Source organism: Cupressus sempervirens, chromosome 8, assembly GCF_028749045.1.
Source record: "Cupressus sempervirens isolate cs-2001-9-10 chromosome 8, ASM2874904v1, whole genome shotgun sequence".
In the NCBI taxonomy this organism is placed as follows: Eukaryota; Viridiplantae; Streptophyta; class Pinopsida; order Cupressales; family Cupressaceae; genus Cupressus; species Cupressus sempervirens.
In genome coordinates, this window is record NC_143125.1 from 270,970,126 (window position 1) to 270,985,058 (window position 14,933).

At 32.4% G+C, this 14,933-nt stretch overlaps 2 pseudogenes; one reads left to right on the plus strand and one right to left on the minus strand.

Moving 5' to 3' along the window:
- LOC149542489 (protein RGF1 INDUCIBLE TRANSCRIPTION FACTOR 1-like) overlaps positions 1–8,554 on the minus strand; it is a 33,013-nt pseudogene extending 24,459 nt beyond the window's left edge.
- A 4,292-nt stretch (positions 8,555–12,846) lies between these two features.
- On the plus strand, positions 12,847–14,406 carry LOC149542490 (cyclin-dependent kinase B1-1-like; annotated as a pseudogene).
- Positions 14,407–14,933: the final 527 nt, after the last annotated feature.

Sequence of the window (14,933 nt, forward strand, 5' to 3'; positions counted from 1 at the left end):
TTGAATATAAAAAAAAATTAGAAATAAAAAATTTAGTGTTTGGAATCTAGTTTTTGAATATGTAGTTTATTTTAGTACCCATATGATAGATTTTTTTTTGGTATGAATCATTAAAAATCACTTTTTCAAAATGTGTCTTTTACAACCATACCATACCCATGTACGAACACCATAATTTGACACAAATAAATAAATTTTTATAAATCCTTTTAAACAAAGTTACCTAATACACCTAAGATTGATGACACATATTTTTCCTTAATTTTTTATCGAATAATTTTATTATTTTTAATTATTAATTGGCTACAAAAGTAAATTTTAAAACCTCTCATGTCATTTTCCTCTATGAGTATGTTATTTATTTTAGTAGGGATTTTATCTTTTTGAGAATTAGTAAATTTTAGAATAAAATATTATTCATCTATCGATTGGTGTATTTGTCTATGCTTCAAGGAGGTGTTTTTTCTTACATTTGACTATGTCTATCACATTTTTAACATATCTATGTGTGAATATTTTTGATAGTTTTACTAGATGATGGTTCTATGTGCACTGGAATGTAATGGCCCTATTTGATGCTTAGAGTTGAAGTTGTAATGCATTCTTTGGCTTTGGGTTTAACGCCCTCTTTGTAATATCTTGACAAAAAATATGACAATGTGTGAATGATAGTTCTCCTCTTTTTCTTCCCCCTTTTTAGTTGGAAGCATACTCCAAAAGTTGTAAGACATACTAGAATGGAGATTCCCTTGTGAAATGAAAAGGAAGACCAACTTTATGCAATGACAATCTCTTCAACACCTAATAGAATTTCTTTTGATACTTGAGTTAATGAAGGTGAAAGTGCATGAATATCTGTAAGCACAATTTTTAACTAATATCGATATTACTAAAGCTTTAAAGTAGTATGTATTGAAAGATACCTATAATTGGACAATTTTCTATTTAACTTTGGGAAGAATATGAGAAATTGAAAATCTCCTGGTTATATGACCCTTCAAATTAAGGATGTGCCCCTAATAGAGTAAAAGAAACAATAAATATATTTTTTAATTGTTCAATGGTGTTCCAATTTGTATGCTTGAACTACAATCATGATGAGTGTCTTTTTATATGATGACCTTATCAACATGTAATTGAGTATAAATGGTCCAATTTTTTTATGTACAACTTTATGATAATATGATAGTGATAACATGATTATCATACCAAATGGTGGTGGATTGGATAGAATAGATGATCCAAAATGTCACTTGGGATAAAAAAAAAATTCCCTTCAAGTAAGATATATTTTCAAGATTATGTGCTAGTAAATAAGACAATATGGTAATGTGTGCAACATGTTAAGCCCATTTAAACCTTACACTATTGTATTTATATAAACATGTGATAAATGTTTGTATCATTCACAATGAAGATATATTTGATCTGTGTTTACGATAGTCACTTTTGTAATCTCATTGGGATGTGATTTAATATTATATCCATGATGTCTATATGAGGTAATAAGTAGTATATTTGCGATTTATACTTGGGACAAGCTTTGTGAACTTTGGATAGTAAAGTGAATTTTTCTATTGGTGATTTTGTGTTAGTGATATGAAATGAGATCAAATATATTATCAAATGGACCTAACTCAAGTGTATAAATTATAATGTTATTAAGATTATTATGATAAAGCATTGAATTATTTTCATAAAAATGGTTGAAAAAGTTATGAAGCTACTATTAATAGATAACTTGGACTATGCTATGTTTATTAAGTGGACTTTAGTGAAAAAAATTAGTTACAGAGGGGTTGTTTTTGCTCACCATAATTTTTTGGTAATGTATGAATTAAAAACTATCATGATTTTATTCATGCAAATCCTTTTGTTGTTGTTGGTGTAAATAGGTATTTACTATTTACACTTCCTTAAGTTTACTTAGGTTAATGTACTATTTAAATATTTATTTATTAGTCACCTAGAAATATGTGCACTCTTGTGAGTTGTCATGTTGACAACGTAGGGGTTTGCAGCTCTTTTATGCACATGTTGTCTACAACATAGAAGTTAGCACACTAATTAAGCACATGGTGTCTACAACCTTCTCATTCTTATCCACTCATCTAAAATGTTGGATAAGGCTTGTGCTTAGTTTTCAATGCTTATCTTATCTCCTAGTTATTTCTAGAGATATTCTAGGTGCTTCCTAAGAGGCCTTTATATACAGGCACTCCTAGTGTGTATGTACATTCTTCTGAATAGAAACCATTATCATATTGATCATACTCATTGGTCTACTGAGTGCTTCTGGTTGTGCTCCTTGATCTTGGGTGAATCTTGCCTTAAGGCAAATTCTTATAGTTGTGACATATCTAAATTTATTTTAGACCAATGCTGAGATTTATTCTAATTAAATAAAGTAGGTAAGGGCTTGAACCCATTAACAAAAAAACCACCAAGTCTAGTGGACATAATGTTAGGATTTCACAAGAAGTGAGACACTAAAAAACCAATGCCAAAACTAGGAAAAAAAAAACTAACCTAAGACCAACACCAAACATTAGAGAAATAAAATAAAATACTACACCAATATAAATGAAGCAATAAAATGATATGAACCCCCCATGAACCAATTTGCAAACATGCACAAAGAACCACAACCATACACCATTGCATGATTGTTACTTTATTAGTTCCTTGAGTGTATCTAGAAAGGAAGGTTTCTTATAAATATGAGAGGAAGTTGCATCCATTTCCTAGCTTCATGCTAAGCAATAATCTAAAGCCCTTCTTCATTACCATGGGTTTCCTTCATCCTTTTACTTTTTATCTTCCTTTCATCCATCTTCCCTTGAATCTTGCCAACTCCCTTATCCATTGTATTCTAGATTTCTCTATTGTGGGAGCCTAACCCTTTATTTGTTGCCCTAGCTAAATTAAGGACTCCTTCAAAAACACCATGGAAAAGAGGATCTCATTCTTTTCATCATTAGAAGGCACTATGGAACAATTTATGAAATCCTCTCCTCCAACAACTACCAATTATACAATCTATCCCAAATATATTTACCCACTCCCCAAAGTGTCCTTTCTCATTTTCTTTTAGTCCAATCATCTTTCTTATGTTGAACTTAAACAATAGCCTCAAATTTTACTTTATTTTCTTACAATTCATGATTGAAGGAGAAGCCACATGGTAATAACCTTGAGTCTTTAATGGAAAATGTGAAACTCATCTAACTTAAGGACCTGAGATTCAAGATCAATACCCTCATCTTCAACTTTAAGAAGTAGGGTAACAGAAGTGGAATGAGGAATATGGGAAGCCTCAAGATAAATGAGCTGAATTTTCATGGAGGTAGGAAAAAAGGTGGTGGAAGGTGTGTTCAGAATAGAATAAGGGTTGGAGTTATCTAAGGTCCAAGCCAAATCCATAGACCAAGAAGAGTGAGAGGTAAAATTATCTAATATTCTATAGTATCCTCTTACTTGTCCTATTGAGTGGAATTCCTATGCTTATCACAAGGATCCAAATTAAAACCATAGTACCCAAAAAATAAGGCACATTTTTGTGGGCTTCTGGAGCATGTAAGTGATTGGCCAAGTAAGAAATGATAGTAAAGACCAACCTATTGAGCTCAATAGATAAAGTAGGGGCTAGAAAATTCGAGGGTTCAAAATAAGGTAAAATTTATCAAATTTTCAAAGCAAACCTTGATGAATAGGGGTTCCATCTTTAACCTTAGCTTTATCAATATAAACTGATAGAAACAAGAAAATCCAATAAGGGAAACAAAATGTCACATTCCTTCTAAAGTGATTTAGCTTAAGGGAAAGATGGCAATGTGTGTGCTTTTACATTCCTTCCAAAGTAACAAATCCAATAAGAATTCAACCACCTTTTCCACTCACCTAACAATTGTTTATCGTTGAAAACTCTCTAGGGTTTTAAAATTCTCTTCGCTAAGTCCAAGAATAATAAGAAATATTCTTTGAAGGATACTTTGGTTATTCTAGGGATTTTATAACCCTCCACACTCAGCTCTGTAATAATTGTAATAGATTCCTATTACCGAGAAGGAAACAACCCCAATGCTTGCTTTACCATCCTCCAAAGAATATTTTTTTTTCTAAGACAACTTTGGGTTGACCCCCCTTCATTCCTTCCACATTATTAACCATTTTCCCTTTTCTAATAATCTATCAAACCTTGGAGTTATTCTTAAAATGCTCACCCCAATCAAAGTTTATTTGACACAAATCTACTCCCATGGTAAACCATAATCTTCCCTTTTCATAAAATGTAAAGGAAAAGACCCAGAAAACACAATGCATAACCTAGATGACCCAAAGTTGTAGTGAAGAATGTGCTAAAAAAGAAAACCTAGTAAAGAGAAATCATGGAGGAAAATGTGAAAGTAAAGCCAACACAAACACCAAGATATAATATATAAAATGATCCCCTTAACCATAAATAAGTACATTGTAATTAGTACACAAAAAGGTAGTGTCTTTAATCTCATTGTATGAGACCCCATGAGAATCAAATACACATCTTCCATGTTATTTAACTACTAAGTGTACTTTCCTAGAGATGCTAGTCGATTTGTGACATTCTTACCCCCCCAATAGATGTGTTGGCAGATGACCTTTTCAGCCATATCAAGTAACTGCGTAGTCTTGTTGATAATATCCCTTCCATGTCATCCTAGTTATCTATAAAATTGAGGGCATCACCTTCCACAATAATTTTCTTGTAAACTTTTTGATGTGCAATTTTGACATTGTTAAAATGCGCTAACATCTCTACTACATATGTCATCTTGGTGCCCATATAAACAACATACACCTCCAACATGTTTGCTCTAGAGTCCCTAATGAGGCCACCCCCTCCTAAGTGATGCGAGTTTCCAAGAAATGAACCATCAAATTTTAATTTGATCCATCGATTGTTGGGGTGTCTCAAATGTAAAATTTATTTCTTTGTTGATTCTTATAATATATTGTTTGTTTTTATATACAATTTAAACCATACAATGATTTTCTATTCTTATTGTTCAAGTTTTTTAGGTATTCCCATAACCTTCTACATATACAATTAAAAAAGAAACATTCATCTACTAACAAATAATAAAATGATAGATCCCTACCTTTGTGGCATAGCTTAAATTATTAAGACTGACTCCAGACGTAAGACTAATATCTGATATCTAATTCTCCTTGACTAACTTTAGCGATCCATGATTGGATGGATTACATTCTTTTCACCTGTTTGTAATCAAACCCTTTTGTACATCCCGTTTGTAGATAATTAAATGCCTCTCACATCTGTACATCCTGTTTGTACATAATTAAATGCCTCCAACAAGGGATGTGAGGTAATCCTTCTCTAAGATAAGACAACACCTAATCGTGCGGCTTAAACATCGGACACTAAGAATTGACCGCTTAGTGTGGTGCTGTGGAGTCAACTCCCTAGCTCCATCCCCGATCTCCTTCGTAATGTTCCAAGTTCCTCTATAACGCTGTTACTCTGTAATGGTGAAAGTAAACCATGAAATCCAACATACTCGTGATGTGACTGTTTTTTTTTTAATCCACCTACTTCCACCCACTATCATTAAACCATTTAATCGCTTTTGTGTCCTGCGTGCTCCACTCCATGTCTAAATTTCTTATTTCTTTTATAGTGATTTAAATTTGTTTCATAAGGGAACTGTTCAAGTTTTTTCCAAGAAATTCAAGGTATGTAATTTTAAATCATATTCTCCATTTAAAATTCTTGTATTGCAAATGAATTGTAGTTGATTTCTGTGTTTTCTATTAAAAAGTAGAACTTTCGTTTATCCTATCTTACAATCCTAATCCATCAGACGAGAGATCAATGTCCTAAAAACATCTGATTTATAGAAAGATCCAAACTTTAATATATAAAAGAGAGAAAGATCCAAACTTTACCATATAAAAGAGAACAAAAAATACTTTCCGCACAAGCAAACCTTGCTCAACGTAAAGGTCCTTTAATGGCAGAAATGTTGCAGAGCCGGCCTTAAGAATAAAAACCCAAATTTTCAATTGGGCATATTCAGAAACCCTTAATAGAATGGACACAAGAAAAGCTTAAATTATCTATTAGAGGAAGGAAGAATACAAAATAGGAGGAGAATTATGGGGTATTGGAATTCATTGCATGACAATATATAGACATTCCTCAAGTTAATGAATCCAAAAGGGAAGAATATTTGATGATTTTAGGAAGTGGGCTAGAAATTGACAAATTGACAAATGTCTCTTCACTTGTGTTATCACTATGGCTAACTTGTTCTTGGCCTCTCCTATATGTATTGATTAAATCCTTAACATTGAAGTTGTTCCTAAAGCTCTTTTGAATCTTATGTCTCTTGTAAGAACTTGAATCTTGGTCTGATTCAACACAGTCTGCATATTTCATGGTCAAAAATAGCAAAACAAGTACAAAATCATAGTTCCATCACATAATTATTTTTGAGTTGAGGGACATACTTGACATCTTGTAGTGGCCAACTATTTCCATTGGCTAGTTTTAACAAAACATCTCCTTTACCAATGATATTTAGAAATTTATCATCAACAAGAAATACCTTACCGAAATTCCCACTTCGAAAGGTTTTGAAAAACTCCTTATGCAGGGTAGTATGGAATGATGCTCCTGTGTCGAGCACCCAACCATTTGCTACAACTTTTGTTGAAGTCAAACTAAGAACCTCACCATACTCAATATCTGCTCCTTGCTTTAACCCAAGCTTTGATACCAATTGTAAGTTTACTCAAGTAGATGAACTTAACAATCATATTAAGAAAACAATAACAAAAATAGGACAAACACATAAGACAAAAAATTATAGTGGTTGGGCAACCTTACCTATGCCCACTCTTAAGTAGGGAAATCTCTTATTATTGCTTAACCAATACAATACAATTCATGGCATATACACATCCATTTATAGAGCCATATACAATCACCAAGTAAGAGAATGAAGAAGGTGAATGGTCATGACTATTGGGCTTCACATACCCAACACTTCATACATCATTATCCCTAATTTATAACCGAAACTGGCTGAAATGTTAAAAACGGATTGCTTTGCTTGCTTTCTTATAACTTATAGCCAAGAGAGCAGAATTGAAATGAATCCAATAGGCTTCTTTCACATATATCATAGGTATTAGTCACACCTTTGTTTGGTCTGAGCTGAGGTCTTTCATTAAGAAAAATAACCCGAGCACTATTGATAATGTATATTTGTATGCTTATGATGTCCAAAATCTTCTGAATTTTAGAAACCCTGATTACATTATGGTAGGAAGATCTTCATATATGTTTATAAGGAAGAAGATTACAGTAAAAGCAAAGAAAAACTAGCACTCAAATAAGTTATATTTAGCATTCCATAGTTCACAAATTATGAAAATTGGGAGTCATTCATCAAAAACATTAAAATCTTCTAACTTAATTGTTTCCAAATAGATAACCTTGCAGTTCTCAAATTTCTAATCCAATAGCATTCACTTTGGCAACTCTTCAGATATATAACTTCATAGCTCTCAAATTCCTAGAATCCAATGCATTTTCCACCCTATGATGGTCCACTTATAATAACCAAAATATCAATTTGAGAAAAACCTTAATTTCTTTAAAACCTTCTTCAATGAAACCTCTGCAAAACCTAACAGTATCCAAATTGAATGAATACACAATGGAAGATCAATAGAATAGGGAAGCTCAATTAGGCAAATACAAACACCATGTAAGATCAGTTGGATAGGGAAATTCAATTAGAAAAATGCAAAACAATCTTCCACTCCTAAATAGTCAAATTATACAACAAAAACCTAGGAAAGTACTATTCATTGAATGTCTCAAAATAGGTATTCTTGAAGATTTGCTTAAGCTCTAAGCCTGATGGGTTTTCAATTCCTATCTATCCTCTCAAAACTAGTATAGGCAGTACACTTTGAGTCCATGAAGATTGGCTTAAAATCTAAGCTTGAAGGGTTTTTCAATCTTAACTATTTTCTCAAAATAGACATAGGCGATGCTCTATGAATCCTTGAAAATTGCTTTATGCACTAGGCTTGATGGATTTTTCATTATTAATCAGTTTCTCAAAAGAGGTATTGGGGAGCACTATGAATCCTTGAAGATTGGCTTAATCACCGAAATTGATAGGCTATAATTGGAAAAGAGCCAAGACCATTTCAAACATAATCCATGATTGATATTGCTTCAACTCTCAAGAAGATAATCATACAATGTTGATAAGTTCCTGTAGCAACAATCAGATCATGTAAGCTCAAACTTTAATACTTTTCACTGTAGGGACTACTATACCTAAATAGTGTGATGATCACTATGATGTTCAAGGCAATAGGTGCATAATCCACTAGACATACAATCAAGGCAATACATGTTGCACTCACTACGGTTGGAATCTTCATGAATTTTGCAAGGAATGAAGAAACTTGTCTACAACAATGGCTTCAACCAAGGAGGCCCAATTTCATTCTCTTCCAAACTCAGCATCCTTCTAACCTGAAAGTACCCAATTCAAATATAACCCAAATTTGATTAGCCATATGAACTATGATCAAATTCTTATCATCAACATTCAAAATCAGTATTCCACCATGAATGTATATCACACAAATCAAATAGAGACCAATATAATGCCCCCAATGCTAATTAATATACTCTCCCATATAAACATTCACCTTATCTAGAATCTCTGTCTCGTGCTATAACAAAACACCAAATCAATAAGAAACCAAAAGTAAAACCCACCCACCATTGTTAAGGAAAACATGAAGCTCAATTAGCTGCCATGAGAGTTGTGATAGTTTAAATTTGCAGAGGAGGTGCAAAACAAAAACCGACGTACATACCATGAGTTATTGGATTCTAATATTATTTTTTTGTATATTAGATGGATTATGATTGGTCTTGCATCATGGATGAAATAGTTCAATGCCCATGTAGCGGAAAATATTCTTATGTGGATCTTTCATGGAAAAAATATGTACTTAAAGATTTAGAACTATTTTCAGCTTGGATTGAAGCTAATAGGTTGAAAGATTTTATTGAGGGAGAATGTTCAAGGAACTCATATCCAACATGCTTTTACAAAAGTCATTCAAGGAAGCCCTCTCAAAGTTTCAATACAAAAAATAGGATTAATAATTATCTGGAATACAACATGTAAGAGTAATATTTTAGCTAAGATTATTTATACTTTCAATTGTCAAGTAAAGAGTGTCTATAATCATTTGTTAATTATGAATATTATTAATATGAAGATTCTTCATGATTTCCATAGGTATTGGTGTACATTTGGACCAGAGGACTATAAAGAAAAAGATGCAACACCATTTGATCCTTCCTCTATTCCCAAATTAGGGAAAGGTAGTAGACCTTGTTGCAAACATACATGATGTGGTTGTACTTGTCATTTTAGCACCCGAATCATGGTTCATAGGCCAAACCATGTATTGATATGGTACCATCAAGTTCAACATGTGAACAAGAGTGGCATACCTTGTCATGGTCAAATGAACAATGCATTTTTTGGATCAATGCCCTTCTTTGCACTATTTATTAGTAAGCAATTACATCAATGGGTCGAGTCATTTCTATTACTTGGCATGCCTACAAATGTAGTGCATAAAAAACATAAGCGAATGGTGAATGAAAAGATGACAATATTTGAGGGTCAATCTTGTAGGGATGATTTTTGTACGATGGATGATATTGCAAATATTGATCACAAAATTAAGTCATTAAAATACATGTATGATAGTAGTGATGCTATTTTAGTGCAACAATGCGTTTTGGTAAACCCTAAAAAATGGTTTGCATATCAAGCGTATAGTGCCACTATTCATGGAGATGGAGAAGTCCCATTTGTGCTAGGGATTCAATTGCTAGAGCAACTTGATTGGATTCTTCAATATGGCCATAACAATAGATTGGCCATGGATTCTACATTTGGTATGAATGCAATGAAGGTATATAGTGTATTGCTTCGTAGATTTAACTTCAAAATATTTACACTTAAAGTAGAGTATTGATACATTATGCTGATGCCTTATGATAGTTTCAATTGTATATAATGCTTGCATTCGACTCAAAGCATATGGGGGTACCTATGGCATGCATTATTATGTCCAGATCTTATGCACATGATATCACATATTGGATGCACATTCTTCTTCAACGAGCTCACTTGAAGAATATTAATTGGAAACTAAATGCATTCGTGGTGGATGATGTAGCTACTGAGGTCAAAGCTATTAGGTATATTTTTTTAATCATTTATCCCTTTTTAATTTTTTAAAATATTTCAATGCCTCCTATAGTAAAAAATTTGACACTGAGTGAAAGTATTTATGATGCAAAGAAGTGTTTCAGTGTGATGTATATCTGTGCACTTTGCATGTTAGACGTACATGGCTAAAGAATTTGATTGCAAAGGTCAAAGATAATGCAATTAGACAAGAGATGTTTGATAGACTTGGATTTATCATGCATCATTCAAAAAGTGAGGATTCAGCAAAAAATGAGATTCACAATTTTATTAACAACTTTAAAGATGCACAGCCCTCATTCATTGAATATTTTAAGGGATAATGGTCTAATAGATTGAGTATGTGGGCTAGATGTTTCCATACACTTAAACATGCAAGACAAGAGACAAATGGTGCCATAGAGTCTTACCATTCACACTTAAACAGACAATTCTTGAAAAAAATTGAGCGTGCTACAAATCGTCATGTTGATTGGTTGGTATATCAACTTTCAACACATGTTTATGTCTATTATTGGTGGGTGCAAGTTAGTAAAAAACATAGTTTCTATAGGAACTTTGATATTGAGAAAATTGAAAATACATCTTGGGTTCGGGCTATGAAAATTCCAGATGAGCATGTTATATTCAATGACACTAATGATCACATAGCATGGGTGACAAGTGAAAGCAATCCCAATTTTTGATATGAAGTGTATAGCTCCTCACCTAGTCTATCTATGTGCTCTTGCAAATTTTCAATACAAGGATACATGTGTAAGCATGTGATGAAGGTTAACTTGATGAGAGAGAGACAAAGGCAACATCTATCTAACAACTTGGATGTAGACGTTGATAATATTTCCAATACAATTGGTTCTATAGAAGAAGGATGCTCCAACAATCTCTCTAATTATTTGGTACTTTAAAAAAATTGAATATTTTATTATATTGATATACAATTATTTGCAAACTATGTGTTTTAAATTTTTTAAATGTGTTGCAATATGAATGTAGGTAACCGATGCATTTGAAGAGATTGTAAATAATGAAAATTTCCAACACTTGGAGGATTCTTCTATGCCCATACAGGTGAATTGATAACCATATCTTTGCTCTTCCAATTTTGGTTATTTGGTTATATAATTTCTAAAATATGTTTGCATTATTTTTTTAGACTGCTAGAAATAGAAGTGAAACTGCACTAAAAGAAATGAGGCTACAAATAACACAAGAGTTGGACAAGCTACAAGAAATTTCAACTCATGCGTCTGATTTGGCAACACTTACTTTCATTAATAAGAATTTAAAGGACTTGTCAAATAAGCTTGAGAGTAGACATGTCTCATCCTAACTTGGATTAGACCATCGAAGTGCAAATCCATTTCACATTGTACAAGATGGGTTTGGTCACACTATTTATCGACAAAGAGACTTGATTGAGTGCATGAATGTAAGGAGAAGATTGAGTATTTCAAGGAGAATGCCTATATTTCCACGATTGCCGCAAAATTACAAGCATCAAAATTGGTTTGATGATCTTGATAGGGAAAATGAATGAGATGAGGAACAAATGTAGATCAATGAACATGATTTTGATATGGTTACACACATGTTTGAAATAGTCCAAGACTCTATTATAAGAACACAAGATTTTATCGACAAAACATACAAGAGTGTCATGAATTTTCTTAGTTGTTTATTTCAAAAAAATTTAAGACTTTAAATGCTATAATGTGATTTTGGATGTTAAAAATACATTCTCTTTATGAAAATTCAATGTATAATTCTCAAACTATAACTGCAAAGATAAACTTTATTATTACTTGCAAGTATGAAAAAGGGCTCAAGAGCATTGGAGATGATGAAATAGATTATATTTTATATGTACTTTATTATTTCCTTTAGTATTTTTCTTACATGAGTGAATCTTGAGATGAGACATGTCGGAGCATACCTTGAGGATCATTCAAGAAATGGAAATACTGAAGGTAATGGAGTATCTCTAACTTGACCTTCCTTGACAAGTAATTAAAACTTCCTTCTTGTTTAAGGTTTAAATAATCCTTCAGCTTTGTGTGAAAAATTGAATAGAATATTTTTAGGCTTAAATTAACAAAAAGATGTTAGAATGTATCTATGTCTATGAATGCTTTCTAGAAACTACACAATGTAATGGGGAGACACTCAATGTGCACATAATCCTAGTATTAATAACTTTCAGATTTTTGTGCAAGTTTATTAATGTTCATGTATGGGAGAGATAATTCAATTGTGTGTGTAGTATATATGTATATATTCATCCTGCATCTAGCTCTAGGTTTGAGTTATCCTTCTATTTGGTTCAAAGTGCTGTTAAAATGCCTTTAGAATGCTGAACGAACCTATTTTGAATTTAATGCATTTCTTGTTCAGAATTCTTAAGTTTGATTTCATCATGCTTTGATTTTACTGCATGCTATTTGGCTTACTGAAACATTTGTGCAGGCTATTGGATGTGGAGTACACTGAAAGCAAAACTAGGAAGTCCTTTCTATACTTAGTTTTCGAATACATGGACTCTGACCTAAAGAAATATGTTGATACTTTTCACCATAGCCAAACAAAAATGCCTCCCAAGTTGATGAAGGTATGCTGTCCTATTTATAATGTTTATTTTTTAGTGTGTAGTGGTCTTGTTCTAGCACATGCTAGGCTGAAATAGCTTATATTTGCTAGCAAGAATAGCCTATATTTATTGGAAAAATGGCCTCTTGCAAGAATAGCATCCAAATTTTAAAAAATGTCTTATTTCCTAATATCTCATTTCAAGGCGACTTGTTTTGATTATTGTGCTTATTATGTTAATTATTGTGTTGTAGAGCTTCATGTACCAGTTATGTAAGGAGTGGCTTTCTGCCATAGTCGTGGTGTAATGCACAGGTGCAGTTCTACTATTTTACCTATCTAAGATGTATTATACTATTTTTGCAATGGTTTTATAGACTGTTGGTTATTTTGGTTATAGACTGTTGCATATAAATGATATTTGCTATTTTGGTTTTCAGGGACTTAAAACCTCACAATTTTCTTGTGGATAAAGAGAAGGGTTTGTTCAAAGTTGTAACTCTTACATTGGGAATGGCATTCACCATTCCTATCAAGAAGTACACACATGAGGTAAAAATTTGATCTCCTCTAAACATAAAAAACTTGATTTGATGCTTGTAGTATATTCAATTTATAAGGTAGAATTATTTTTCCTAGAACATGAATTTTAAATTTATTTTTCTGATGTCGTTGGTGGCTAATAACACTGAATCAACTAATGTTTATAATTATATAGTCAGCTTTATAGAGTCAACTTAAATTTTATATTATGATTCGTAATGCAGATTGTAACTCTTTGGTATAGAGCACCTGAAGTGCTCTTGGGAGCCACCCACTATTCCACACCTGTTGACATGTGGTCTGTTGGTTGTATATTTGGTAAATTTCTTTGGTCCCTATTTGTTTTAGATTCATGTTGCTTCTTATAGTGAATTTTTTTGAGACTTTTAATTCGTTGTTTTGCAGCTGAAATGTCCAGAATGCATGCTCTCTTTGAGGGAGATTTAGAGCTGCAATAACTTCTTCATATTTTCAAGTATGTCCCACATTTGATTGTTTGAGAAAGAGCTCATGATGGCTTCTATTGCAAGGCCATTGTAATCACATTGAGAGGGCTTTTATGTATTTAGGTATCTTGGAACTCCAAATGAAGATATATGGCCAGGAGTCACTAAGTTGAGAGATTGGCATACCTATCCTCAATGGAAGCAACAAGATTTAAGCCTTGTTGTTCCTAACTTGGAACTAAATGGTGTAGATTTATTGTCTGTAAGCATCTTCCATTAATTTTCCTTCATTTTATTTCCATCCATTTTTATTTCAATATCACCTATTTTTGTCCTATTTTCATTCCATTTCAATCAACTTTGTATACGTGCAAGTAAAATAATGAAAAATAAATTGTATCTTCTTGCAGAAAATGTTGATTTATGAACCATCCAAGAGAATCTCAACCAAAAAGGAAATGCAACATCCTTCTTTTGATGATCTCGACAAATCTCAATTTTGATTTTAAGCTAGATTTCTAAAAATGCCCATTTTTCATAAAAAAAAAACTATATACGTCTGTACATGATATGTGGGGTACATGATACTATTTTTATAGTTTGGCTGTGAGCTACATGGGATACCTATCTGAATTTTAATTTTCCCATACTTGGGAAGAATTTTTAATAATATTTAATCTTTTTTGTTGAATATCTAGTGTGTGCATCTATCTCTAATAATATTTCAATCCTTTCTATTGAATATTTTATTCAGCTGTCATATATGCTTTTTTCTTTTTGGGAAACCTTGTTTCATGAAAAAGATGTAGACAAACTTTTGAATATCTTGTAGAGAGAATATGTGTGGTTTTCTACGATTTGTTTGTCTAAATGGAAGTAGTAACTTATAAATCTAAAGTTTCAATATTTGGTTGTAGGGTACATTGGATACATGGTACATGGCTCTCTGAACTAAAATTTGTTTGTCTAAACATTGGACTAAACATGGAAATCTGAGTGCTTCATTTCAATTTTTGTATACTTTCTTATG